The sequence below is a fragment of the Miniopterus schreibersii genome (genome assembly GCF_964146895.1).
Source record: "Miniopterus schreibersii genome assembly, chromosome: 2".
Classification (NCBI taxonomy): Eukaryota; Metazoa; Chordata; class Mammalia; order Chiroptera; family Miniopteridae; genus Miniopterus; species Miniopterus schreibersii.
Window position 1 is genome coordinate 70,207,847 of NC_138102.1, and position 26,296 is coordinate 70,234,142.

Sequence of the window (26,296 nt, forward strand, 5' to 3'; positions counted from 1 at the left end):
CTGGAGTCAGACCACTTGGGTTTGAATCTTCTGCATTGGGACCTTAGACAAGTAACTTAATGTCAGTCTCCTCTTTCTGCAAAATAGGTATGAGCCACAGTTTCCTCATTTTGTAAAATGGGTATAATAAATAACACCAAAATCTAGAGTTGTGAAGATAAGATGCAAAATGCATGTGCAGAATGCCTGGCATATAAATTTCACTCAATAAACATTAGCTTCATTATAGTCTAAGTATAGTGCAAGAGATGTAACAGGTGCATTCCAGGTAACTAATTATTTCTTAAGGCTCATTTCCACACTTCCTGGGAGTCTTCCTTTACCACAACTATTTGCCAGACTTCAACAAATAACACCAGAGCCCATTACCAACAAAAGTATAATTCTTTTCCAGTGCCTAAAAATTTGACAATTATTTGATAAACCCAGGTGCTTCAGAGCTAGGACCTCACCCTGTCTGGCAAGCTTCTCTTAACACAGAGTTTCATTATGTCTGTTCCAAACGAAATAAATTTACTGATTGTAAACACAAAACCCTGAGCCACACTGGCTACTACAACCAATTCAAATAGTTAATTTGTGTTTAATTTATTATCAAAGATATCAGGCATTATAAAAACATATAATCATCAAAATCAGTTTTTAATACTCCTAACACTTGTCTTCCTCATCCCTGACTGAATGCAAATTTAGGTTTTCTGCAAAAGGGTTTTAAACACAGGGTCTAAAAACCCATTGATTCATAATTATATTAAAAAGCCATTGCTACCCTTTGGAAGCTACTAGGCTACCAACTCATTATACTCAATATAAAAATTGATAAATAAAAAAAACCAATCAAACAAATAAAGCAAAAGAGTTTTACCTAAGACAATTCTGGCCCAAAGAAGGTAAAATTCACCAGCTTAGAGCAACAGAATGACTACCGTTAATTTGAATGACTACCTCTCATAAAGTATTCAGAGAGTGTTTGTGTGTATGTGTGTGTGTGTGTGTATATATGCATATATACATATATTTAAAGGGTTGGAAGTATCTAGATAACTGGAATTCTAAAGTAACCCCAGATGCCAAGTACCTGAACAGAAAGTATTTTTACATTAAGTGGTAACCTAATAAGTGACCCTTCTCACCATATAGACATACCTATTATAAGAAAAGTAGGTATATTTGGGGGGGAAAATTACATTAAAAGAAATGCAACAAAAATTAAAGAAAAATAGAATAAGAAAAGTGAGAGAGCCTGGCCGGGCGTGGCTCAGCGGTTGAGCATCGACCTAGGATCCAGGCGATCAGGGTTCGATTCCCGGTCAGGGCACATGCCTGGGTTGCAGGCTCAATCCCCAGTCGGGGCATGCAGGAGGCCGCCGATCAATGACTCTCTCATCACTGATGTTTCTATCTCTCTCTCTCCCTCTCCTTTCCTCTCTCTGAAATCAATAAAGATATATATTTAAAAAACAAACAAACAAACAAAAAACAGTGAGAGAAAAGAAGAGAAGCCATGGAAATGAGAAGCAAGCAATAAACCATAAACGGTAATGACTGGAATTCTTGTAGAATAGACTTTAGTTTGTTTTCTAATATGATAGAGTGCTTCATATTAGCTCCCAGCAGAAATGAAAATAATACTTCTGTACAATCTTCCGAGGGCCTGCCTATTCTAAAAGTATAGAATCATACAACTTTAGAGCTGGAAAAGATATAAGAATTACCTAGGATAATGTATTAATTGAACAGCTAATTAATCTCGGCTGGAGCACTCTGACTTGCCCAAGATCACACAGACAGTTAATGGCAACAAAAGCAAGAAAGGCTCCAACTTCCAGTCATGCCCCTTTCTCTACATTAACAGAACTTTATTAAGTATTCTTCTTTAGCAGAATATCTGGAAAAATATATATAGCAATGGTCTCTACACTATTTCGTGCAGCCTCTTGATGCCTGTTAAATCATTTTCAATCATATTTTTACTTGAAACAACTAAAGCAGGAGTTTGTAGATTTTTCTATTATTGCTTTAAATCTTAACGTTTTACTATTACTGTTCTTTCCCAAGTACTATCTTATCATACCATCTTGCTTTACCTTCACTCAGCCTAAAAGATGAAAAGGAAACATTATTAAGCCTTTTTATAAAGCTACCACAAGTTAACAACTCATTGAAGTACTTTAAAATTCTAGTGACATTTTTCTTGCTAGCTCTTTAAATACATATTACTATCACATATAAAAATTTGTGGATATGGAAAAAAACGTTAACCACACCAAAGTGTAGTTACAGTTAAGAAAGCAGATTTGAACTTCCCAAACAAGGGTAGTTAGTCTCTCAGTCCTCACTGAACCAGGAAACAAACAAAAAAAGAAACCAGTTGTAAAATAAATCTCACTATATAGCCCTCTCTAAATCATGTATTCTATACACAAAATAGAAGGGGGGAAAATACAAGTTAATGTCACAAGAGAAACAAATCATAACTTAATTAAAAAAGAAAATGTTTCTATACTCCAACCTTTAAATTAAAATTATTTTAAATATTCAAGGAATTTAAGATAAAATTTTAAATGTTTTAAAATATGTTCTTGGAATTCATACAAAAGTACCATATATATTACCACCAATATCTTTTAAGTAATTATTTGCTGTAGGCATCTTTCACTGCAAGTTGCGGGGAGCCGGGGCAGGGGTGGGGGCAGGGGGAGAGTAAGGGGAAGTATCTAGAACTTTTTCAAAAGTAGTTTTATTTTTGTGTGAATGGGGCACAAATTGATGTTTTTTACATAGGAAGTCTCAGTCAGGCTTCTGGTGACATATGCAAAACTGAAGCAGGCCTTGGAAACCTGAATAAGCTCACCTTAGCTTCAACCACGTTAAGGTAAAAAAAAACAAACAAAAAACTCCAAAAAAACCACAAAATCAATATAATCAAGCTGAACAGGATGACTTCTCTCTATGCTTTCACCTTTATGCTGACACCCAGAGATGAACAGTTCCCGGCCACTGAGGGCAGACTGCAATTACTCACTACCCAGACCTGAAATTCCAGTTCTTTCACATTGTTCTCCACTTTCCATCATTGGCCACTTGGGCCTTACCTGGTGTCAGATTACACTCTGGCAGCATTTATAGTACCTTGCAGAACAGCCAAACAGATCACATACCTAGACCTGTCCATACTTGTGGTCTCAAGATTAACCCTTTTTTTGAGGATGTTCTGAAAACAAGAGAATTTAAAACCAAAGAGAAATATCCAACAGTAATCAGATACTGCTTTAACTTTGGTCATATAAAAAGCTTACCTTCTTTCTCAAAAGGCTGAAAGCGATAATTACCAAAATGTTATTAACTGGTGCTTTTTATTTTGCAAACAAACTGACTGAAGAAACTTCCTTCTCTCTAGCACCCTATATCTGAACTGTGACAAAAACACACCTATCCAGGAAACACAGACATGCTAAAATGTGCTTATCAACAAAACCTATTGGGGTAGTTAAAAATTTTCTTGCTATAACAAGAATCAACTTGCAAGGAAATTGTTTCATTTCTGTGGTTGTTTATTCTCCTTTTGAATATTTTCATCTTCTTAGAAGATATACTCTAGTCCAGCAGTTTTCTGGTGTACCATAAGAATTTTTAAACCATGCAATATCTGACTATTTAGTCAGACGCACTGATCTTTTCCCTCAGATTTCACATTAAAAAATGACAACAGCCAACACAATAGCCATCTGGTGTGAATGAATTTGTCAGGTCAGTAAAAAATATATTTTTTGGTATGCCAGAGGATTTTAGTAATTAGCTTATGTGTACCATGAGATGAAAAAGGTTGAAAATCGCTGCTCTATTGCAATGGTTTCCCCCATCTGAGAACATAACAGATTCTTATTAGTAATAGTGCTTCACTCTGGCCCCAATTGAAGAGGAAAAGCTAGGGATATGTTGGTCAAGTCCCCCAGGAGATTTTGCTCCATGACACACCTTTCCCCACCCCCAACTCCCACATTACACAGTACTCTTCTAGAAGAAACTGTATTCTGTCGTAAGAAGTTCCACTCTTACAGAGACACACACCATAAGCTGAAAGCAGAATTTAAAGGTCATATAAAGAGCTTAATGGCCATGGATTTGCATTATTAGGTGACAGTTGCTCCATGTATTCAACTGATGGGTCCTTACTACCTTTACTCTAGGGCTCCCCTCCAGTGGTTTTTCACCCTACAGGAAGAGTAATTTATTAAAAATGAAAATACAATCAACTTACTCCTCTACTTAAAACGCATCAGTGGCTTCCACTACCTATAGGAAAAACTTCAAATTCATTAACAGTCACTTAGGTGAAGAGTCACTTAAGTGGCTCTTCATGATGTTGCAAAAGGTATGAGGAAAAACATAGCCAGTCAGATTTGTAAACAGGATATCTGAACACCTAGACTGTAAAAGGAGACAGAAATCTTCATGGATCAAGCTTAAAAGTGTCGCAATGTTAATACTCTTCACTTTCATCTCAAAATCAGGTATTACAGCATTTCTGAATTTTATACTCCCTCATGGCCACCTACCCCACCCCAGCATTAAAGAAGCCAAAGTCAGCTCTGCCCCACTTCCCCCTAGAACCCTGTATGTACTACCTTTTCCAGGTTGCTACATGACACACCTTTCCCCACCCCCCAACTGTGCTCATTGCCATGTTCAACCCAGATTTCTCCGTGTATAGATACAATCTTTTATATCTATGATCATAGAGTTCTCTTCCAAATCACAGTGGGACCAGACTTAAGTATATAAACTCCAGAGAAGCAAAATATTTTCACCTTTTCCCAAGTTACCAACAATTTGATGGACCTCAAGATTCCTTGTGCACAAAACTTCCAGCTCCCCAAATTTGAGAAAGACCTACTATTTTCTTAGTGCACCCCACCCCTTTTCTTCTTTAAATAACAGAAAACTACTGCACTGGCCAACGTGCCTCAGCTGGTTGGAGCATTGTCCCGTACCAAAAGGTGGTGGGTTCAATTCCCAGCCAGGGCATGTGCAGGAGGCAACCAACTGATATTTCTGTCTGTCTCTCTCAAAAATAAATAATTAAATAAAGAATTGAAAACTATTTTACATAAGTTCTCACACAATTTCTGGTGCTCTGTGTGAAGTTCCTTAAAATGAGATTTTTCCTATAACCATCTTCATAACTGCCTGGCATTCACCTAAGATTCTAAACTTAATGGCACCAAAAAACTAGAAGTAGCAAAACCACAAGATGAAAAATGAAAAGGAGAAGTAGAAAGCATGGGTTTAGTATTATAGCATACACTTAAAATACAGATAAGTAATATTTACAAATTATACATGTTAAGTATATTTTCCTGTTGTACAAATCTTAGAAGTAAACTTTAAGTACTATTCATAAGTAATATGAAGATTTATAATACAGAATAGTTAAAATTTTAGATCTTTCATTTTTCATAATATAATTTCTCAATCAATTTTTAAAACATTTGAATCTATTTCAGTTACTGTTAATTAAAAGTGTGTTAAGCCCTGGCTGATTTGGCTCAGTGCTTAGAGCGTCGGCCTGCTGACTGAAAGGTTTGGGGTTTAATTCCAGCCAAGGGCATGTACCTCCGTTGCAGGCTCAGCCCTAGTCAGGGCCCTTGCAGAAGGCAACCAATCGCTGTGTCTCTCTCATATCGATGTTTCCCTTTCTCCCTCCTCCCCCTCTTTCGCTTCTTTGAAAAGCAATGGAAAAAATATCCTTGGGTGAGGATTAAAAATAATAAAGTAAATAAATAAAAAGTGTGTCAAAGCCCCTTGCCTTAGGTTTTCTCTGATAGAAAAGTTTTATTATACTTAATTGATATATACCAAGAGCTAAACAAAAGATCCCACAGTATCCATTTTCAAGAGAAACTATGCTTCTAACTGATTGGCTTGGTGGTAAAAAACTGGTAAATATTTACTGAACTTCCCCTAAGCTCAGTACTATGGAAAGGGGGGGGGGGGGGCGGGAGAAGCACATCAACTTGTTCCCATGAAGTTTAAAATGTAGTTCAGGAAATAAGACCAAGCGAGACAACCGAACACCAAAGGTAGTATTTAATTAAATACTAATAAAGCTGGTCAGTCCTGCAGCATTTCAGAAGAGGGAACAGTCAAACGAGTTAAGGAAACACTTCCCAGACAACAAAGGACCTAAACTCAACCTTAAAGGAAATTTCGTAGGATGAGGACAGTAAAGTACAGAGTGTGTTAGTGTGCGTGTGTGTGCAGAGAATCAAAACTAACCAAAGTAAGTTTGGAGATAGTAGCTTGACAAGAGCAAAGACTTGAGAATGGGAAATAGTAGAAAATGAGATTAAATAAGTAAAGCGAACCTAAATTATGGAGAGTTTTCAAAGACAGGCAGTGGAATTTAGGCATGATTTGGGAAGAAGTGGAAAGTTCCTAGAGGTTTTCAAATCAGACTGCAACATCAGAGTGTGGTCCCTATGTTTACAAAGCCCAATGCAAGTCACATATGTGGGATCTGGTAACTACCATCCAAAAATGAGAACTGCTTAAACAAACATTCCATAGCTTGACTGCTATACTGATAGCTTCCAGCCACCAAGTGTATACTGCCCTCCTTAAATTCTTCATTAATTACTTATAATAGAGATTCTCAACACTAGTTTTAAGCTACCCAGGGTGTGGAAAATTATTTAAAACAAACGAAAATAACTTAACTAATTTAATTTACTTCAAGTTTTTGTTCTTTGCCTAAGGATTAGAAGAAGGGAGAAAGAAAAAAATAAGATTTTCAAAAAGATATAACTCATTACCATATAACCTTTCTTATGTTATTCAATTGAACATCAAAACTGCTCTACATCCATTTGGATACTAGTGAAACTTTGAAATACATGAACTAGTTGCATCTATAAATAATTGTATCTTGTCATTTAGTATTACATATTTTGCATAGATAATGCTGATATAGTTACTCAATGAAAAAGATGTGATATGCATGGCAGATACAAGTTTCTATTACCAACATTCAAGGAATCTTTACTGTCTTCCAGGGTGATGTTTAGAGAGAAATGAAAATGTCTAGTTGACCAATTAAGGCTGCATTAAACCTGACGCTTCATTGGAGGTATTTTCTGTTTTATGGCTTTGCCTTACTCTCGGAGGCAAAGTTACCTTAGTAGATGTAACAGTCATTTAATCTTCACCTCAGAAATATCCACCTCACTTTATATACATGAGGATATATGAGAGCCAACAAAATAAGGGCAGGGACTTTGTTATGGTCACCATCATACTTCCATATTTTACACAGATGGTCCATGATAAATATCTATTAAAGGAATACTCAAGGTGTTCAGAGAGAGTCCTGACTTCATCTATTCTATCCATTCAACAAACATCCACTCAGTACCTACAATATGCCAGACTATATTTCTAAGTGCTAGGAACACAGCAGTGAACTAAACAGACGAAAATTTCTGTCTTCATCGGGCTTCTAATCTAGTAATCCTAATCAGGACATTATGTTCCCCCTCAAAATATTCTGCATTAAAAATGTGGGATTGTCAGGCAATATAGGCTGTTATCTTACAACCTATGATTAGAAATTTCTGCCAGTCTCCTTCTATGTCTCTCTCCCATGACCTCCCAAGCCCCAACATTTGGACACAGAACTATGACCTCTCCCACTGTAGTGGAGAGTAAGACCTGTGGGAGAAATGTTTTACTTTTCAGACAGGATGTAAGTACATAAGGAGATGGGAAGTGGAAATAGATAAGGCTAAATCCAAATGCAGACTTCTTCGAGGCAGCGTTCATTAAGTTAGAGGTAACCTCAGGGCCCCTATTTCACTTTAAATTTGTTGTTGTTGTTGATCCTCACAGGAGGATATTTTTTCCATTGATCTTTAGAGAAAGCAGAAGGGAGGGAGGGGGGCAGAGAGAGAGAGGAAAAACATCAATGTGAGAGAGACACATTTATTGGTTGACACATTTATTGGTTGCCTCCGGCACACAATCCAACGTGGATCGAGAATGGAACCTGTAACCAAGGTGCATGCCCTTGACCAGATATGAAACCGGAGACCCTTCAGGGCTTGTGTGGTGCTCTAATCACTGAACCACACCATCCAGGGCTCACTTTAATTTTTAATTTGAATGAACTGAAGTTTAACAATAAAGTGTACTGGGATTTTTTAAAATCCCCTTTACAAATATAAACACTTCAAATAAGAAGAGAAAATTCTTCCTGTATTGGTCTTTTCCTATACTAGATGTCCTTCAGAGATCTTATCAGTACTATCTATATTCTTTTATTTATTTAGCAAGCACTCACCAGGGACCTGTCTGCCAGATAGGAAAAGAGACAAGTGGCTAAGATACAGTCTTTCCCTGTGGGTAATCACAGTCCATCAGCTAAGACAAATGCTAATCACAATAATATACATAATACAGCAGAAGTGGATACAAAGCTTGTTCTCCCACGTTAAGATTATAAACTACTTGAGAGCAAAAGACATTTAAATTTTTTCTATATGTTCATTATTAACTAACATCATTTAAGAGAATATTGAGTACATTGTGTTGAAAGTCAAATTAGGCCACATGATCAAAGGTCATTTACTTTTGTTAATAAAAAATATTTACTTATTGAAATTCTTAATTAAAATAGCAAAAGACTAGTGTTTTCATATGTCTGTTTTAGCATTTTATAGAATTCACATCATGTACTCACTTGCCAGAACCAACCAGTGGTAGGCTAGGCTTCACTGACTATCCTTAAAATGACACATATACATGTATCTTCTGATTCAAACAGAGAAATTCACCAAACACCACGAACAAATGGCACAAAAACAGGAAGCCCCACATATAAAAGGGCACTCAAAAACCCTATGAACTATTTTCCATATGTCTAGCCAAAATCAGGTTTCAATAAACAAAAGAACTACTTAGTTGGTTCTTTTGAAACTTCTTAAAAATGAAATTCATATAGCTTTATAATTTTTCCTTCCATCTTTAAAAAGGAGATTTAAATCCTTAGATTTGACTTTATTTTTCATTTGATCATTTAAATTTCATTTTTAGAAATAAGATAGTAACCTATATCAATTTTCAGCTCACAAAACTATTACTATATGAACTTTTAAACACATACCTAGAATAGGCAGGTCTAAAGTCCTACTTGCAAAAAATATCTTGCTCTGTTGATAACCTATATCAATTTTTCAGCTGGCAAAACTATTAATACATGAACTTTAAAAATATATACCTAGAATAGGCAAGTCTAAACTTATATCCTACTTGCAAAAACAAACTTGCTCTGTTAATAATAAGACTGCAATTTACAAGCCAAAAATCACTGAGGTACATAAGACTTAGAGACAAGAACAGAGAGTAATATAGGGAGAAGCAAAAAGTGTTAAAGGGAATCATTCCCTCTATTCAGCAAAGAAATCAGAACTACAATGAAGATCGAGACACTTTCTTCAGATTAATCTAAAGATAAAAGTAAAAGACTTTTGATGCTCAGCAATCTAAGAAACTAAACTATTCTCAGCTACATTTTTTTAGTGGACCAATATATAGGGTGTCCCAAAAAATGTATACACACACTTTGAACAACTATAAAAGCAGTGTTTATTAAAATACATTTCATTTTTAAAGCTGACCTATCAGCTGTTATAGTGTGTATACATTTTGGGGGGACACCCTGTATAACATCACTTTTAACTAGGATGGAAACACTAATAATTTCACTAATATAACTGATTTCTATAAATAGCAAAAACAAACAGGGGAGGGCAGAAGCAGGAGAGAAATCACAATGAAATTGTTTCTTACAATTAAACCATAAAGGAATACTGTAGAAAAGAGCCACGTTACAGTTCTTTAATCAGCTTGTTGACTTTAAAATGAAGAAAAGAAATTTGGGCATGTATTTATTCATCTAATAAGTATTTATGAAATCTATTATGTGCTAGGTACTGGGTATACAAAAATAAAGTAGTTCACTGCCTAAAAAAAGAAAAACGTGAACAGATAACTACAGAACAATGTAAATAAATAAGTCAATCAAGTGATCAGGGAGTAGAGAGAAAGAAATACCTGTGAGAACCTGAGAAAACTTCTCAAAAAAATGACATGTGGGCCATTTTATTAGGGATAAGTAACATCTATTTTTTCAAAGTAAAGAGAATGTGAGGGGAAGTGGTGGGGGTAGGGAGACATCTCAGGTAGAAGGAACAAAGGTAAACCTAAAAGCTTAAATCAATAAATAATAGATGAAACAGCAATTTAGTGAAAAACAAAACAAAACTATTCTTCCTAAAAGAAAGATCTAGCATCAGAAGACCGCATTCAAATCCTAGTTCTGGCCTGGCCGGTGTGGCTCAGTTGGTTGAGCCTCGTCTCATGCACCAAGAGGCCATTGGTTTGATTCTTGGTCAGGGCACATGCCCGGGTTGCGGGCTCACCCTCCCTAGGGGGTGTGCAGGAGGCAGCTAATCAATGTTTCATTGATGTTTCTATCATCCTCTCCCTTCCTCTCTCTCTAAAAAAAAATCAATAACATATTTTAAAAAAAAGAAAATCCTAGTTCTGCCATTTACTAATTATAGCTTCTTAGATCAGTCAACCTCTGTGACTTCCTTTCATTATCTTAAAGGTGTACCATAAGATGTTTTAAAAGTCTTAAAGAGTCTTGATAACCCAAATATGAAAATAAATAAATGCTAAAATTTCAAGATCAAAATATTAACTTATCATTTCAATTGAATGTATACCATATACAAACAGCCAATCTTTATGGCCTATAAAAATTTCACAAAGTAAACACATTCTGAATTACATAAAAGTTATATTTCCTGTATGTAACACATCTAATTGTAATCTATACATTCCATAGAACACAAAACAAGTCTACAACATACCCAGGATCAACAAGCGACAAAAGTTTAATGAAACAAACTTTATACTTAACTGGTCTCCCTAATGGGAAATTAAAGCAGCAACTGTACATCTGTGTCTCTGTTCCTCTCACAGTGGTTTAACTGACAGGAAGCAGAGAACAAGATATGGTATACGAACGTCAAGTATTTCCTGCCTTCTCTGCTACATCTTTATGTCTTGTTTTATAAATAGTCCAATAGTTTATGTGCAAATGTGTCAAAATAGAGTGTCAGAAATATAACATACAAATGAAGAGTGTTTATGAAAACAACAAATAAAAAGGTATTTTAAGGTTGGGATCCAAGTTCATAATGCACACAAAGACTCATAGTTTAATGAAGAAGTGTTCTTAGTAGTAAAACCCTTACAAATTACAAATTGAGACTTGGAAACCATAATAACTGAGCTAAAAAAAATCAAATGTCTGAACAATAGAATAATCCCTCAAACTATTTCATCCAACTGGTTAGATAAGTAACACTTGACCACTCTCCCAACCCCTACCTTACCTCTCAAAAAGGGTAAGTACCATCCAATAAAAAATTTTTTTAAAAAGCCTTCAGGCAATTGACTCAAACCAAAGCAGGACAGATAGCTTGCCTCTTTGATCTTTGGTCATTTTTACTATGGCTTGTCAGCACTCTTCTGATGATAATTTGTGCCCCCCCAAATCAAACTATATCTCTACTCCGTTGGCCACTTCCCTATGTATCCCAAACTTGGCTCATATTATTTATTCATTTATGTTCAACTTTCAACTCTACACAAACCAAATAAAACTCTATTTTCAAAAGGTGAATTATTCGTGGGATGTAATGTATAACATGGTTACTACAGTCAGTAATATTGTAGTGAATATTTAAAAGTTGCTGAGAGAGTAAAGCTTAAAAATTGTCATCACAAGAAAAACATTTTTGTAGCTTTCTATGGTGATAGATGGTAACTAGACTTATTGTGATGATCATTTCCAGTGTATACAAATATCAAATCATTAGGTTGTACACCTGAAACTAATATAATGTTATGCCAATTATACTTCAATAAAAAATAAATTTTAAAACTTTTTAATTAAAAATTTTTAAAAGATGAATTCTTGCTGTTAAGTCATTTTAAGCAAACTTCCAATTAACTGCAACTAAAACAGAGGTGCTCATTTTTCATCATGTCTAGCTGCCTCACAAATAATTTTTTTTGAAAAATATGCCTTTATTGATTTCAGAGAAAGGAGGGAGATAGAGAGAAAGAGATAGAAACAACAATGATGACAGAGTCATTGATCAGCTGCCTCCTGCACACCCCCTGCTGGGGATTGAGCCAACAACCCTGGCATGTGCCCTCACCAGGAATCAAACTGAGATCTCCTGGATAATAGGTCAATGCTCAACCACTGAGCCACGCCAGCTGGGCTGAACTAATAATTTTTAAGAATCACCTCAATTCAACACTTATACTCATATTCTATAAAACTTGGGAAAAATGCAGCTACAGTCTCCATTCATATTGGTCAATTCTTACCTAAGCTGTAAGCTACAACTACAATTTCATCTGGCTTTAGTACTATTCCTCTCCTTGTCAATACCCATAGTGAATCAGTATTTTACTGCACCTTAGCCTATCTTGAGCTTCCTGTGACCTCCCTTTTCTAAACAGAACTTAATATACACCTAATAATCAGCTTTAAGTATGGAACTATGCTCTCAAAGTAACATTTCTTAAATGAATAGCTTGGAAAACAATTTCATTTTTACCCAGTATTTTTTCAATGGAAGAGTATAAGAGTGTATATTCTTTTCAAGAGTATAAGAGTTATTTCTATTATTAGTGCCTTCATAGAATATCTTTAGAACACTTCTTTCTGCTCATACTTGTAAATGTATTACTTCAATTGTCCCAAATCTCTAGGAATAAGTGCTCCTGAACCTTGAGGAAAGTACCCATTTTCCTTACACATAAGATCCTTTTCCCACTGCCTCTGGCTCCAATGGTCAACTTATTCTAAAGGGTGAAAAGTATCAGGACAGCTACAGAGAACCTGTATCCAACACCTTCTTAACAATCAAATATATTAACAATGGTGTGCAACTGATTTTATTTTATTGAGGGTAGAAGTACTACATCTTCCTTTCAGTGTATTCCCAAAACTAAGGTTGTAAATTATCCTCTAAAATTACACAAATTTGCCTCTGATTCATAGATCTACAGATAATATAATGTGTAGTTAAGAAAGTTCACATAAAACATTTTGAATAAAATGATTTATACAACAAATCTGTTTCTAAATACAAATTGTCTCAAACTGTCTCTCAAACTAAAACAAAGACAACATTAATTCCAATTAATTACTCTAATTTAAATCCAAATCTTCATATTATTTTTCTTTATACTTTAATACATAGGTATATATGTTTTGCATGGTACATTTTTTTGCTGTTGTTATTAATCCTCACCAGAGGATTTTTTTTTTCTCATTGATTTTTTTTTTTTTTTTAATATATCTTTATTGATTTCAGAGAGAGGAAAGGAGAGGGAGAGATAGATAGAAACATCAATGATGAGAGAGTCATTGATCGAGCCCACAACTCGGGCATGTGACCTGACCAGGAATCGAACCCTGATCGCCTGGATCCCAGGTTGACGCTCAACCGCTGATCCACGCCCAGCTGGGCTCTCATTGATTTTTAGAGAGAGTGGAAGGGAGGGAGAGCAAGAAACATCCATGTGAGGGAGAGACATCGACTGGTTGCCTCCCACATGTGCACGTGCCATGACTGGGGCGAGGGAAGGAATCTGCAACCCAGGTATGTGCCCTTGACCAGGAATCGAACCCACAGCCCTTCAGTGCGTGGGTGGATGCTCTACCACTGAGCGACACCAGCCAGAACTTGCATGGTACATTTTAAACTTATATAAATAGTATCATACTGTATATATTCTTCCAGCATACTTTAACAAGTTTCTTTAAGACATGAAATTTTGAATAAACACAAAGGTTATTTGTAAAGGAAGTAAACATTAAACATTCTCTAGAACTTAGTGCTTAGAAAAATATCATTCCTCAAGTCATGATTATTAGGCATCTATTAAAAGAGAGAAATATCAAATATGCACAAAGCAGACTTTGGTCAAGATGGCAATGTAGGTAAACACTGTGCTTACCTTCCCCCACAACAAAATTACAACTAAACTACAGAACAACCATCACTGAAAACCACCTGAAGTCTAGCTAAACAGAAGTACTATTATACTAAGACTATACAGAAGAAGCCACGTGGAGACTGGTAGGAGAGGTGGAGACATACAACTTATCCACACCCACAGGTAGGGGTTAAAAATCAGGAAAAATATCTCAGCTGTGGAGGTCCCCTCTGAGGAGCAAGGGGTCCCAGCCCACATCAGGCTCCCCCACACAGGTTTCCCGTGCATGAAAGAGAAGTGCCCATAATTTCTGGCTGTGAAAACTAGCTGGGATTGTGGCTAAGTGAAATAGAGAGCTGCTAGAGTCCCAGGCATTCCTCTTAAGGGGCCCTCAACAGATTTACTTGCTGATGGACTTACCTGTTCTGAGCTCCAGCACAGGGCAGCAGGCTCAAAAAGCATCAGGGATATATGAGGAGGAACTGAACTGTCTAGCATCAAGGCCAAGGGCCGGAGGAGCAATTTTCTCCCAGACAGAAGTACTGGCAGATGCCACTGTTACTTTGTTGAGCCCTTCTACCACCCAGCTGGCAGGTGCAGGCAAGGTGCCAAATCGGACTCTACCAACCTGGCTTACACCAATTAGCCACACCCTGGTGATTCCTTGAGACACAGCCCCACTCAACTTGCCAGCCCACACAAACCACTTCCAGCAACTTTTCCATACAAATGGGCAGTCTTGGCTCCTGCTATTGACTTTCCTAAAATCTCTCAAAGGTTAAAAACCCCAAACAAGCGGCAACTGGCCTCGGCATGACCTCTACCTCTTACTAAACACCACCAAGCCCGGCATTACTGACAGCCTACCTTGGTTTGCAACTTAGCCTCTTCCAGGCACCTCCAAGACTAGCACAAGCAACAATCCTTTGCAAATCAGTTATAGACCATACAAGGTGGCCCCAAACTGGGCATAGGCAGCAGCTGACCTTGGCCTGCACCAGAGCTCCTCCTAAGAAGTCCGAGAACCAACACACCCAGTGCCCAGATTCAGACCACACCAGAGCACCACCCAACCACCTCTACAAACAACACACCCAAAGGTTAGACTTGGCAAGCACCAGAGCCCCACTAAAGCAAATCCTGGTCCATGGAGTAAGCCCCTGAACAATAGCTCCTCCACTATAGTCACTCAGATTGTAAGGTCAATCCCTCTCTGATGTGCCACCAGCAATCAAGGCTCAACTACAACCAGAGGGAACACTCAACCCACACAAGGGACACACCAGGAATACCCAGATCAGGTGCCCAGGGAGATTGTGCCATCGGGCCACACATGACACCCACTACACAAGGTGACTCTACCAAGACTGGGAGATGTACCAGCTTTACCTAATACATAGAAACGAACACAGGAAAGCAGTCAAAATGAAGAGAAAAAGAAACATGACCCAAATGAAACCAAACAGAACTCTAGAAAAAGAAGTAAACAAAATACAGACAGGCAATCTACTAGATGAATAGTTAGAAACACTGATTATAAGGATGCTCAATGAACTTAGGGGAAGTGTAGATGTACGCAGTGATTACTTTAACAAAGATAATAGGAAACCAAAATGGAAACAGAAAACAAAAAAGAACCAGTCAGCCCTGGATGGTGTTGCTCAGTGGTTTCCCATGCACCAGAGGGAAGCGAGTTCAATTTCTGGTCAAGGGCATGTACCTAGGTTTTGGGTTTGCTCCCCACCCTCAGTTTGGGTACGTGCAGGAGGCAACCAGTTGATGTGTCTCTCTCACATCAATGTTTCTCTCTCCCCCCTCCCTCTCTTCCTCCCTGCCACTCTCTCTGAAAAAATAATTAAAATTTAAAAAGAGAACCAGTCAGAAATGAAAAATACAATAACTGAAATGAAGAAATGATTAGCAAGAATCAACAGATTAGATAAAGTGGAGGATTGAACCAGCAATCAGGAAGACAAGGTAGTGGAAACACCCAATCAGAACAACAAAAAACAAGAAAGAAAGAAAAAAAAAGGGATAGTTTAATGAGCCTCTGGGACCACATCAAGTATACCAACACTTGCATCATAGGAGTTCCAGAAGGAGAAGAGAGAGAGCAAAAAATTGAAAGTCTATTTGAAGAAATAATGACTGAAAATTTCCTTAACCTAGTGAAGGAAATAGACATACAGGTCCAGGAAGCACAGAGAGTCCCAAACAAGATGAACCTAAAGAGGCACACACCAAGACACATCATAATTAAAATCCTAAGGTTAAAGACAAAGAGAGTTAAAAGCAGCAAGAGAAAAGCAGTTATTTACATACAAGGGAGAAGATTTCTCAACAGAAACTTTGAGGCCAGAAGGGATTGGCAAGAAATATTCAAAGTGATGAAAAGCAAATCTACAACCAAGAGTACTCTACCCAAAAAAGCTATCATTTAGAATAAAAGACAGATAAAGAGCTTCCCAGACAAGAAAAAGCTAAAGGAGTTCATCACCACCAAACCAGTATTACAAGAAATGTTAAAAGAACCTTTCTAAGAAGAAAAAAAGTAAAGATCAAAAATATGAATAATAAAATGGCAATAACTACATACCTATCAATAATTACTTTAAATAGGCTTTATTTTTTAAAACTTATCTTTATTGTTGAAAGCATTACAAATGTCTCCTTCCCCCCACTGACAAAACAGACTTTAAAAGAAAGGCATTACAAGAGACAAAGAAGGACCCACCAACTTCACTTTTGGGTATTTATTCTAAGAATCCTAAAACACTAATTCAAAAAGACATATGCATCCATATGTTCATTTCAGCATTAGTTACAATAGCCAAGACATGAAAGCAACCTGAAGTGTCCACAGATAGATGAATGGATAATGAAGAGATGGTACATATATACAATGGAATATTACTCAGACATTAAAAAGAATAAAATCTTGCAATCTGCAAACAACATGGATTGACCCCACAGGGTATTATGCCAAATGCAATAAATCAGATCAAGACAAATAGTATATAAGTTCACTTATGTGTGGATTCTAAAAAACAAAATAAATGAACAAACAAAACAGAAACAAACTCCTAGATAGAGAACATTTTGATGGTTGCCAGATGGGAGGAAGGTTGAGGGGATGGGTAAAAGAGGAAAGAGATTAAAATGTGCAAATTTCCAGTTATAAAAACAGTCACAGGGATGTAAAGTACAGCATAGGGAATATAATCAATAATATTGTAATAACTATGTATGATGTCAGATGGATACTAGATTTATCAGGGTGATCACTTTGTAAGTTAAAAAAATTTCTAATCACTATGTTGAACACCTGAAACTATTAACTTTCTGCAGAAGATAGATAGTTCACTTTAGAGATGCCATGTATGGAGATCTGAACAAGCAGCCTGGGGGGCCTAACCCCAACAATTTCTTTCTGACTAAAAGGTGCAGGCTCTGCCATCACCACTGACACAGTGCTGATTCCATCAGGATGAATATGTTCCAACTTGCCATTAGAAAATCTCTGGCTGAGTTTGTTTTAGAAACTCACTTCTTTAATTCACTCTGAAGCTAAATAACATACAGCAACTAAAGTTCTCCCAATTAAGAATTATAATATAATATAACAGGAAAATGTAAATCAGATAATGCCTAATGAGGAATGCAGTCTACAGAAAGATGTTAATTTGAAGGCATATTTCACCTATTACCATAAAGCATATAAAGATTACTGAAACCACTGCCAACTTCTTTTACTGTGAAAACTAAACTCAAAGTTATTGCACAGAAAGCCCTTAGACTGGAAGAAGCCAGTAACTGCCTCCTTCTACCTGTTAATTTCCCTTTTCTTAATCACCATCTAAATAGAAATACTGAGGCTCAGAATCAACCCTTTCACTTTGAGAAATGTTGATTTTCTCATTAGATAGGCACCAAAAATAGGAAAATACATGTAACAGCTCATATTGAACATAAACTTTAATAAAATTATATTCTATCACATAATTGTGTGAAAGTACCATCGTTTATTTAACCAATTCCTATTTTGGGACATTTGGGTTATTTCCAATGTTGCACTATTATAGCAATTCTCACAATGTAATCCTCAGACCCACAGAGGCTCCAGAAACCCTTTCAGGGAATTACTGAGGTCAAAACTATTTTCCCAGTAATACAAAGGTATTATTTGTCTTTTTTCACCATTTTGATTATTTCCACTGATGGTACAAAAGCAAAGGTTAGTGCCTTTGCATGAATTGAGGCTGTCACCAAACCATACTAGTCATTGTATTACCACTAGGCACTCACATTTTTAAAGAGGCAGTTTCACTTTTCTTTTCTTAAATTTCAACCATTAAATACACCTTTTTAGTGTTTGTATAAAATGGGAAGTATACATAAAGTATTTCTGTCAAATACTAAAACAGAATGGTAGTCTTAAAGAAAAGCACTAATGTTGTTATTGTTTGAATTGTGAGCTAAATTAGCTGCTTTTTTTCATGGAACACTATTTTTTACTTGAAAAAAACTACTTACTATTCAAAATTGCATATTTGGCAGACAATTTCTCAAAAATGAATAGTGAGCCTGTCAATTCAAGGAAAACAATTAACAGCATCTCTCACCAATGATAAAATGTAAGCTTTCAACTGAAAATCATATTTTGGAAAACTTGTCTCCACTACTTTGAACTTGTTAGCTTTCCAATACTTAAGAGACTTCTGATAAGATTGGTGTGGTATTTTAAAAATGGGATATTTAAAAATGTCTCAGAAAATAAAACTAAAATAAAATGTCCATGGTTTATATTTATAAATATACAAGTTCCTTATAAGTATAGGCTATTATTTATTAAATGCCCTTTGAGGGGTTCCTTTTCAGAAAAATGGTATATTGAAAAGAAAATTCTCTGGGATACATTTTTTTTCCCTTGGTAAAATAAAGCTGTTAAAAAATAAATTCTATTATGCTTTGCATATCTCAATAGATCACATGGAGCACTTTGAAGACCACTAACCTATCTGTCATTTTCTCTAATCTTTATGTACATTATGATATATTTTTAAATGGAAGTGAATTGCTACAGTATACGTATATATAAAATTTATGAGAAAGTTTCTATGTTTTGTTCACTACTATATCCTTCAGCCTTAAGAATAATGCCTAGCAGACAATAAATAATTGTTGGATGAATCAATAAAAATAAAATAAAAAAACACAGGAGACCACTGAACTATATTGACTTATAAGAATCTAACTATAAAATCCTATGACTTCTACTTCCATTTGTTGTTCTTTATCCCTGTTACTACTTACACATATATTGTGGGAAATATTTCAGAAAAGAGCGCCAAGAAATTATTACAAAATAAAAAATGTGGATTAAGATCTATGTTTTCACTTTTTATAGCAATTTTCACACATTATTAAATTTTAGAAGCCTTACATAAAGATTCCACATCAGCTTTATAACAAACCAAAAAACCACAACCCACTAAAGGTACAGGAATTGCTTCAGTTATAGTAAGAATCTTCAAGAAGCAAGATGAAACACTGATTATGTCAAAAAATCCTGTTAGATGCAAAAGTCTACCTTGGGATATTAGCTACTTAAATTTTATCAGTGTCAATATATCAATTGTTTTTTAATTTTTGTTCTAATATATGTTTTTGAATATTTGAATGTGGGATGATTCTAAAGACTAAACTAAATTATTTCTTGCAAACTATAGCTCCAACGTGTTAATGGATCTTAACTGGACGTTACCCATCAGAAGTATGCCTAGAGCCATCTTGTTAGTTACATGAGACATACAGCCTCACATAACTTAGTTCTGAACCTAGGTAATACCTTTCATTGAAATAGGCAGTTAACATTTTTTACTGATATAGAGTTTATTCAGCATTTTTCAAATCAATTTCAGCAAATTAAACATTATTTCTCAGTTATTTATATTGTGGGACAAAAATAAACTAACCCTTATATAGCAAAATTTATCATAAAATAGTTCAAGCAAAGAGAAAGAGAATACATTCTCATATCCATCACCCAGCTTTACATTAATATTTTACCATATTTTGTTTCAGATTCTTAAGGGAAAAAAGTCAAATATAGTTAGTCTACTATATATCCCTCCTCTGTTCTAAAACTGATGTTGCCCAGTATATCCATCTTTACTATATATGTATCAGAGTATTGTTTTATGTACATAATTTGGACTATATTGTACCTATTTTATTTTTAAAATTTTTTATTCAAATTTATGTTTGAAATAACTGAATCATAGTTAACAAATGACACTCTAAACTGTTTAGTGGTCAAATATATTTATGCCTGCAACATACTCTGAAATGCATCGATTGCCCATTTGTTTAGGGTTCTGGAGGATTTTACACACACAACTCTCTTCCCCTACCCCAGGCCATATAACACAGTAAAATGCTAAACAGGTAAAAAGGCATCAATAGCAGGCATCTTGTTCCTAGGAAAGCTAATGAAGAACTCTAAACCATTTTAAACTACCCATTCTCTCCATACTATACTCTTTGTACACTCTTCACATACCTCAATGTGATGATACTGCCCTAGAGAACTTTTGTACATAAGTTCCAGTAACCAAGTGCAGGAATGTTCCCAAACTGGAAACAATCTAATGTCATCAACAGGAGACAATGAATACACCCTGATATAGGCAGACAATGGAACACAACACTGCAATTAAAATTAAAATAAATCCCACAGAGTTAAGTGAAAGAAGCAAGTTACTACAGAATACATATGGTATGATTCCACCAACATCAAGTTCAAAGGGGTAAAACTATAACGAAAAGGTTATCACAAAAGCCAGGATAGTAGTTATTTTTAAAGAGAAACAAACATGAGCAGGAGTGGGGGACTTCTAATGTAATGAACATGCTCTATTTTTTCACCTAGGTTGTTTTCACACGAGTAATTTATAACTATATTCAAACTACATATGTTTTATACATTCTCCTACAGGCACACTTCAGTTTTAAAGAAAAAAGGATAATGAATTGTCCCATTACAATACCAAGCATCCATCTAATATTTTGATATAAAAAATATGATGCACATAAACTAACAAGCCAATGCCTCATTTTTATAGTTTTACTATAAACTTTTTTAGTTTCACTATTACAGGACTCTTTTCTAAAACACAGAAAATAAGCAAATTTCTTTAATTTAGATTTTTTAAATTGTCCCATACAACTTTGCACAAACACAATGACAGTTACATGACAGAGAATCCATCACATAGATAAATGAACTTTACATGGCTTTACATCATGCAAGGTCATACTGGTTCCTGCTACCTTGAAGAGCTTCTAATATATAGATAGAAGGCAGGACAAAGATAGATTCAAGAAAACACAAATTTTATAAAAGAACTTACCAAAGAAGTGGTTGCTTCTGGGCAGCAGGACTGAGATTGGGAGGGGTAGAGGAGGGAAGCTGCTTTTCTTTATAGGCTCTTCTATAAGATTTTAAACAATGTACATATATCACTTGGTAACTTTTTTTCTATTGAGTTCAGAGAGAGGAAGGGAGATAGAGAGATAGAAACATCAATGATGAGTCATTGATCGGTTGCCTCCTACACGCCCCCTACTGGGGATCGAGTGGGCAATCCTGGCATGTGCCCTGATCCGGACTGAACTGTGACCTCCTGGTTCACTGAACCACTTAGCCACGCCAGCCAGACTTTGATAACTTTTTAATATAAAAAATTGTTAAATCCTTATACAAACTCCAAAAAGCAATCAAACTGTTTATAGTTGCTTTTTTTATGCTAGCAATCAATCTCAGGCTACAAAATAAGAAGTTAAAAAAGAGCTGATACCCTACTGCTCAGCAATTAAATGGCAAATGAAAGAAGAGTTCTGAATTCCTATACAGGGGAAAAAAATTAAGTGAAAAGTTTAGGAACAGTTTTCTGATTATAAGGATGGTGTTAATTCAGATATTTATAACTGGAGGAGAGAAAATCAAAATGTTCTGCACAAAAATTTGTACTACCAAAGCTCAGCCGCATAATTTCTCTCTCTCTGCTAACAAAGCAAATAGCACAAGTTATTTTTTTGAAAAGAGTGGGATGTCCAGACATTTGAGTATAGATCAACAGTCATTTTCATTAAAGTACAGAGACCATTGAACAAGACACAAAGATAGAGGTGACACAAAAAATGTCTCTTTAGTAGGTTCTCCATACTAATGGGAGAAAAAGATTGCTCCAATAGCTGAAAATTGCTCTAATCACTTGAGTTGACTCAGTGACATTACTAATTTAATTTCTGTCATCTATATGAAGCAAAAGAGCAAAATACTCTGGTGGAAATACAACTGATGGAAGCAATAATTATTTTCAGACCATTAAACTGTTGGGACTCTTCTTCCCATCCCTGCAAGAGTCTGTGAACACCTATGTTCCATTAGATGGGATGTAATATAAAGCTAACTCTACAAATACGCAATCAGTGATGTAAATGTCCAAAGAAACCTAAAAAATTATATCTAAGCATCACATGGGGAAAATAAATTACTCCCTCCCAGACTCAAACTACAAAAAAAAAAAAAAAAATAGTGTATTTCCCTGGAGAGAAGGTTTTCAAAGGCTGTAAATGCTACCATAAATCAGGAAGGGAATTTTTTCCCTAGAACTCCAAGGATAAGGGAACAGAGAGAGACACCACAAAGCACCAGATAGAATTAAAAAAACACACAACAGACATTGGCAGAGTGATGGTTCACTGAGAGACAGAGAGGAGGTCAATTACATTGGAAAAACAAAAATAATTAGCTTCGTTAAATATTGTGGAAAATATGGCAGCGGGTTGGGGAGAGGGAGTGAGAAAGCAGAATTACAGAAGAGGAAAGAGGGAGAGCCACAAAGTTGAAAGACACAGCCCAGCAGAAAATGGAATAGAGGAAGGGATAACAGGTAGGGAGAGGCAGCTAAATAAGTCCTAATATTGATAATAAACTACTGCAGTCACCTTCCTTACTTACTAGGGGCTGTGGGCTTCAAAATACAGTGTGGACAAAAGGTTTATAGTTGTTCATATGAAAAATATATAATACAAGAATAAATAATAATATAAGAATAAACTGTTATGTGAACTCAGAACTGTAAACCTACTTTTGCCCACTCCTGTACTGTTGCTTAAAACTTCAAATATTACAATGCTAAATAACTGATTAATAGCTCTCCCTAAACCTGTAAACTCTTTTTCTGAAAGTGTGGCCTATGAGCACCTATATCACAATCATCTAGGGTACTTATTAAAAATGCAGATTGATAAAACAAATGCTAGGCCTAATGAATCAGAATGTCTTGAGTTGAAGCCAGCAGATTGCTACACTAAAGGTTGAAAACTACCACTTTAAAATGTATACAACCAAGTAGTTGTTATTTTTTTCTTGGAATGGTTACAATGTGAAGACACCAGACAGAGATTAAGCTGAGGATCACATGTCTTTTAAAGATTTGCCATCCTTAAATTTAGCAGGACCTGCCTGAGTAGCCATGGTTTAATGCAGCAAATAACACTTGCCTATTCATATGTGCTTGGTAGTTTCTCAAAGGTTGAAAAAGACAGAGAAACAGAAGAAAACATCTCTGATCTCAAGAGCTTATATTCTTTTTCGTATTAGTGAGGATACTCTTCTTAACCTAGGCAAATGCACTTTTCTTCAATACTTACTATTCCTAAAGATCCACAAACTTTCCTGACTATTTTAAGTCTCAACCATTTTTCATCTCGAGGCAGTATGAACCTGAATTTAACTTCTTAGTGGTTTGGCTCCATTCTTTACTTACTTCACCTATTTTACCAAGCCCCGTTTTCCTAGTAAGAATCTAAGTTAGTGAAGATCAGGCCCATGTTTTCTAGCCTTTTGTGCCCTGTTTGTTGCTTACAACAATCATGACCACATTGTGGAGGATCTAATATTGAATTGGGTTAGGAAACTCAGAAATTAGGAGATTTGACAGTTATATGCAAAGTAATTTTAAAAATCCAAATTCCAAATGTAAAGAAAGGCAGAGCTGAAGTCATTTCAACCACCCCAATAAAACACATCAAAAAGTTAATAGACAAAGATTTTGTATTCCCCAGAAGATTCCTCCTCTGGTATGTAAACTCTCAGAGGAGCGGGGGGGAAAGGATATGACAAACGGAATGAGATTACTAATTACGGGAAAGTTAAATTCAAGGTAAGTATTATGTTAGTTTAGAGACCTCTAGATTTTGTAAACTCATATGAAAAGTTTTATACATAAAATACTCCCCACTACACATACACACTTTAATAGAACAAGGCATCATATTAAACAGTGTTTGCCCTCCTAAAAGAACATGAGGTAAAATTAAAGCAGAAATAAACCTGTATCTCTAGAAGTTCAAAGTAAATTCCCAGCTTCTTATATTTTCACCTCCCCTAGGCCCATCTTAAACAAGCAATGTCACAAAACAATATTCCAACTATGAAAAAATTCTAATAGTGAAAAAACTGTAAAAGTTAAACAAATGTATCATCTCTCTGATGAAAAAGAAAACTAATTTGAACATATTTTCAAAATCATTGGTTAATTTATTTGGTTGAATCTTATTATCACCAAGCAGTGTAATTAAGGCATTATTTACTTTTAAGGAAATAAAGACCATTTCAAACAAAGTATCATTTGTTGGGGTGGACTAGCATGAGCAGCTCAGGGCTGGAAGCCCTGCCATTAAGCACAGCACAACCTTGAGCAAGTCACAGGGCCTCTTTTGTGTCTGTTTCTTCATTTATAAAAGTGAGGCAGTTGGATGATCTTCAGTCTTTTTTAGCACTGAAGTTGTGTAAATACGTAATTCTAAGTTTAATTCTGATGACTTGGTTTAAACTTATATTCAATCTTACAATAGGAAAATGGTGGGAATGGGACTACTTAATTAGTCTTGATGGCCTGCTCTTGCTTCCATGCTTTCTTTTTCCTCCCTTCTCCTTGAAGCCCCATCTCAGCCTTCTGTACATAATAAGAAACTGAAATAAATGACCAGTACCTGTTTTATTTAAATTGCACCTTAATTTTAAGAAACTAAATTCTTCTACTTCTCTTTAATAAATAAAATCTTAATTATTTGCTTATTTGTGTGCCCCTTAATTATTCTTATGGGTCACTGGCTTTTAAAAACTAAAAAAAAAAAAATTATTTTTAAGGCAAAAAAGTCTCATTAGATTTTTCACACAAACCAGACTAGAAGTAAAAATACAGCCTCTGCTTACTCGAAGGCTGACTGAATCGGCAATATGCCAACGAAGATGATAGCAAATGGCTAAGAGTAAAATGTCTGCAGTGCCTTTCTCATAAGACCAAAAAATGTATCTGTTAATATCAATAATCCTTTCAAAAGACTGAGAAATAATAACTAACTGGCTTTCTATCTTCCTGTTCCTCTGGTAGGCCTTAAAGTACTTAGAAGCAAATTCCTGGGAGCCAACTAAATATAATCACAGTCAATAATAAATGACTTGGCCAGTTTTATTTCCAAAAATTATATTTATAATCATTGTATATTCTAACTTTACTTTCAAATTTTAGTTTCACAAATAATTTTCAAAACTAAAATACTACTGTATCCACCTTCTCAGAGTACCTAGGACTTTAAAGGCACACCAGAATGTGCACTTGCCAAAATTTCAGAATTTCATAATAATAAATATTTCAGGAAAAGACTGGACAATCTTTTCTTTTACGAAAGATATTACTTTTTTTGTGTATGTTCCTATTTATATTTTTTCCACTGAAAAGTATTTTTATTTTATCTTCTTTTTTCCATCACCATTTATCCCCCTATAGCCTCCCTCTACCTCCATCCCCCTCCCCAAACACTGTTGTCCCTGAGTTCTTTCTCTTTTTCTTTTTAAAATACAAAACAAGCAAATTTTAAGAACAGAAGGAAGGCCAATACCTTTCACACAAACTGAAATACTGTTTTCTTAGTAGCTAGTTATGCTTCTAAGGCGGCTGTTACTCAGAACAAGTTTCCAGTATGAATTTTAAAAACTTTATTATTTTTTTCTAAGTAAATGAATCATTCTAGTCTTTGTTCCTCTTTATTTGAGTCACTTTTCATTTTTCTTAAATTTATGTTTTGTTTTCAAAATTAAATGTTTAGTATCATTTCATTAACTTAAGGAAAAAAG

The 26,296-nt window shown here is 35.5% G+C and overlaps 1 protein-coding gene across 3 annotated transcripts in view; it reads right to left on the reverse strand.

Moving 5' to 3' along the window:
* ELF1 (E74 like ETS transcription factor 1) overlaps positions 1-26,296 on the reverse strand; it is a 115,647-nt gene that overhangs the window by 59,166 nt on the left and 30,185 nt on the right. The gene's annotated exons all lie outside the window — the stretch shown is intronic.